Genomic DNA, 4,746 nt, shown 5'->3' with positions numbered 1-4,746 from the left:
TAAACTTTGGGCCATTTTTCCCCAAAAAAGGGGTTTATGAAAAACAATGATTGGTGAAATGAATTGCAAAAAAAAACATTTTTGGTGGTGTGTTTAATGTTTAACTTCAGTTAAGTCGTTGTAAAAGGTTGATGTTGATTAATTTAAGTTTGTAAGGATTTGATATAGATTTAATAGGTTGGATATAGGATTGAGGTTGGTATAAGGTTTGTACTTTGTACTGGTTGTATGACATTGTGGATTGTTCGGTTGTTGATGTTGTATTTTGGTATTTCTTCGCGTTTCAATTGTCGGTTTTGACACTCGCGAAAAAGCATTGTAATTGCTGGTCTACAACTGCGATTTTACTTCTTATTAACATCTTGCATGAATATGACCAATTTAACATTACAGCACAGTAGTTATTCACAGTGTGACAGTTGACAGTGGAGTGGAGTGTTTTGTCAGGGTACTTGTTTTACAAACAAGGTATGTAACTGTTGTATTGTTGTTGTAAACATCATATTGTAAAATATTATTTAAGCCTATTCTGGACTTGTTAATTAACATTTATTTAAAGGTACAGACCACTACACCACAAGACATCATCACTATTTGATATTTTAATCTTTAATCTTATTATTTTGATGTAATGTATTATAAAGTTTATGGTTATAATGTTTGTATTGTTCTGTATTCATAGGATAAGGATACAGTTATTAACTTACAGTTAATTAAGTAATGTATAATGCTATTTGCATATTGAATAACTAAATATTTTAATTTGTATGATATTTGACTTTGATATCTCTTTGATATCTTGTACATTTGATATCATTGATATCAAATGGTTAACACTTTTTGTTTAACTATTGTTTCAGATCCAGACAGTACAGTATTATATGGTATTGTACAGTGGTATACAGACTTGTCTATAAATATTTGTATATGTCTTTGAGTGGACCCACTGGTAAATAAAGCAGAATATATGTGAACCAATCCAAGACTTGGTTTTATGTAAAACCCCAATCTGCTAGATTTATACTTTCTATACCTTTTACGATATATTTCCTTACATATCTATCATTTTCATAATTATTATTATTCATTTTTATCCAATTGCTTCCTTTATATTTATTCTATATCTTTGTAAATGTGTGTACATCATCGATCACAACCATACATATAAGAGTACTGAGTAATAAAAAATGATGATAAAATGGGTATTTTTATGCATTGTTAAACAATATTTTGAGAATAAAGACGTTCATTGTTGGAAATGGACAAACGTGAATTTATTCTAACAGCAAACAACTGGCTGAACTTTTTTTAAGTTTAAAACAGGTCTTCTTAATTTTTAAGATAAAACCTGTAGCTGTAAATTCAAGGATAGTAATTTTATAAAAACATATAATTGGCTCGACATTTTACGATGAAGCATTAAACTTATGACCAATTTATCATTTTAATTGTTTTATATTGAAATATTGAAACAATCATTATCCATCAAAAATATCCATTTTAGATAATGGAAAATGCATATGCTTGTATATTGAAGTACATTGATCAAAGCTCTTTTTATTTGAGTTCAAAAACTGTGACTGGTTATGTAAGTACGAGAACATTGACATAATATCACGTTTCTATATCACCTTACCCTTCAATACAGAGAGCATACAGTATACATTATTTAGCAAATTAAAAAAGGTCATTATATTATGTATATGAAAGGGTTTGATTTGTGCGTGGAAGTGGATATTTTCTAAAAGAACTAAAGGGAATGGGCTTAGATTACACACGCTAGTTACCTGTGGTTATCACAGATGTTGTAAGTCTGAATTAGTTGTCTCAAATACTAAGAATAGTAGCGTGCTATGTTACGGACCGTTATAATTTTGTATTAAATGACCAATCACCATGAAAGGATCTTTTGCTATTTGAGTAGTACATTGACAACATATATTTAGGAATATTTCGCTGTCGTATAATCTTCCGAAACCAATGGATCATACCATGTTTCCAACTTTCCATACTAATAATTGTTCCTTTCCATTGCAATGATTTTTCTTAATTAAAAAATGCATTTATTTTAGACAATGACTGCATGACTTTGTTTCTGATATTATTTACAAAAACACATTACATTTCATCGTGTGCTCACTTATAAATACACAATTTAACTTAAAATATTGAATAGGTATTGTTAGAGGTTTGTACTAAGATAGAACCTACAAAATTACATAAACACCAGGTTTAGAGCATAATTTTGTTCACACAATATCAACTAATGGGAACCTTGCCAATATTATCTGTTAACAAACTGATTAATAAACATAAGATTAATATGTAATATTTGGTTAATGTACATTTATGTAAGTACAATGATTAATTACTTTTAGATACATTCTGTTTTAAGAAAACAGTAAAAATAATGTGGCTCATCTCCGTGTAATGATACCAGCTAAAAACATATAATGTTTATTTTTTGTTGTTGTTTTTTTTTTGTTGTTGTTTTTTTTATTCAAATTAATACTATTTACATTATGTTGAAGTGTTATGTATTTTACTCCAGTCGTTGGTAGAGACAGTGGTAGGGGAAAGGGGGATAAAAGGAATATTTGGCAGTGGGGGATATGTGGACGATAGCTTACATTTACTACTGCAATACTAATACAAACTTTTCCATGTTAAATGACATGTACGGTTTTCACGTTTAAAAGTCTCCCCGTACATTTAATCAAAGATGTTATATTTTTCGTTGCTTGAAGATCGTTCAACACGGGCATTTTTGTTGTGAATACATGCTATGTGGTAGTTTTAGTTTCTAAGATTTGGCCATTTTAACTTGGAAGGTTCCTGTATACTGTATATATCGCCTTTAGTGTATGTTGCCTGCTTTTTTAAATTTGTCTTTTTGACGTCTTGTCTGTGATATGCTTCATATCATCTGATCTCATTTAAAATTTCCATTTCATTTCAGTACGCCTATTGTTTGGCGTTTAGGGCACACGCATTCTTGTACTTGGGGACCATACGCCACTTTTCATGGAATAGCACTACTGTGTCATATTGAATGTTCCATGATAACCGCCACATGAACACATCTGCGTAATGTTTCTAAATTTCACCATTTTTGTGTTTAAATGTTTTTGTGTTGAAGCCGGTGTTATGGGGCGTGGATGGTAATTTGCACTTTCCAGTATCGTCCATCAAACCGAGCCTGCAACATTTTCAATTTTGCCGTGTTGGGCTTTCTTAAGGAATTCTGTTTTCCCTACTTAATCTAAATCAAGTGCATGTCTGTGATGTGGAAAGGAATCTACATAAGTCTCGCTTTTCTTTCTTTCTGATCCATATATATTCATGTTGTGCAATTTGAAGAAAACAATGATTAAACTAATATATATTGTGTAAGGTTAAATCGAGAGAAGAATGTTATTCATGGGTATTCATCAGAACACTTGTCGTTGAAAAACATTTAAAAAGACTAAAAACAGCTTTTATAAGAAAACCACAGACAAAGATTCATGGTGTATGTATATTAATTCTGTATCACTTAGATCAATAAGTTCGTTTCAGTTCACCCTTGTAAATAACTTGGAATATGGTACAATTTATAAACTGTTAGATCGTGTTGATAATAGAAATATGAATATTTAATTTGTTTGTATCAAATAAAACGCACTGGCCTTTGACTAATAAATGTTTGTTTATTTCCTACACTGTCTTATAAAATGTTTAACCATACCAGAACAGTTTCCTCCTTTAAGGTACATTATGCCCGCGAAATGTTGTTATTTTTATTTCTTTAAAAATGTATTTTATTTATGATGTCGTGTTATAGTTATCAAAAAATATACTCATTATCCAATTACCTGAATCATCTTTTAAACCAGTTACTATTTGGCAATTAGTACAGATACCAAAATTAAGTAGTTTATATTGAAGTCAAAATACTACTTTGTTAACGTCTTGCTACTTTTATGACAGAAATATTTCACATTCAGACCTACTTTCTTTATGGCATCTAATATGTTTTAAGACACCATTATTCAAACAGTATAAAACACATATTTGCTTATTCGTGTCTGAGGCATAATATGGCTGTCAGTGAAATTCACCATTATTTGTGTCGTAACGACATTTAAATTTATCAAGACTGCATCGTTGTCTAGTTGGACGTTCGACGTAATAAGAGCGGTCCTTATGGGCAATTCGATTAGTTATTAGTGATATGTCTGAACCGTCATAAAACCTGAACATTTATCACCGTTTCGAAATATATCGATTATATATCCCTTGTGAGGTTTTAAGTATAGGGTTTTCGGGTATTTGTGTGTGGTTGAAGTCACATTTATGTTAATGAATATTATAAACATAAAAGATGTATACTTTTACTCGTACAAAAAAAAACTAAAAATTGAAAATTTTTAAGACTTTGTGATATAATTTCTTTTTAAAGTATTAGCTAAACAACCAGTATAGTCTGATTTTATTGACCTGTCAATTATGAATACATTATAGCACTCATTTAAATATTCGATCCTACTTCGGTTTTGTCCGTTTATTTTACGAGAATTAATATGGAGTATATAACTAATGTTTGGAAAACTCCCACTAGCTTAATGTAGGTTCTCGTAACATCCGCAATAGCAAAGTCGGTTAAGTGATTGCCTAATGTATGAGAGGTCCGAGGTTCGATCCCTTCTTCTTGACAATTTTTTTAGACGTCACTTAATTTTAGAGTTATTTTTACTTTATTTTTAA

General features: G+C 30.2%; 1 long non-coding RNA gene across 2 annotated transcripts; it reads left to right on the top strand.

Moving 5' to 3' along the window:
• Window positions 1–96: 96 nt before the first annotated feature.
• LOC132715872 (uncharacterized) lies at window positions 97–1,017 on the top strand. 2 transcript variants are annotated; one of them, XR_009623739.1, is made up of 3 exons: window positions 97–195; window positions 394–468; window positions 861–1,017. It is a non-coding gene; the product is annotated as an uncharacterized LOC132715872 (long non-coding RNA). The 2 variants fall into 2 exon arrangements; XR_009623740.1 differs by having other exon boundaries at window positions 97–206.
• Window positions 1,018–4,746: the final 3,729 nt, after the last annotated feature.

Source organism: Ruditapes philippinarum, unplaced genomic scaffold (genome assembly GCF_026571515.1).
Source record: "Ruditapes philippinarum isolate M1 unplaced genomic scaffold, ASM2657151v2 ctg6675_1_1_1_1, whole genome shotgun sequence".
In the NCBI taxonomy this organism is placed as follows: domain Eukaryota; kingdom Metazoa; phylum Mollusca; class Bivalvia; order Venerida; family Veneridae; genus Ruditapes; species Ruditapes philippinarum.
This window is presented reverse-complemented; position numbering and strand designations above follow the sequence as displayed.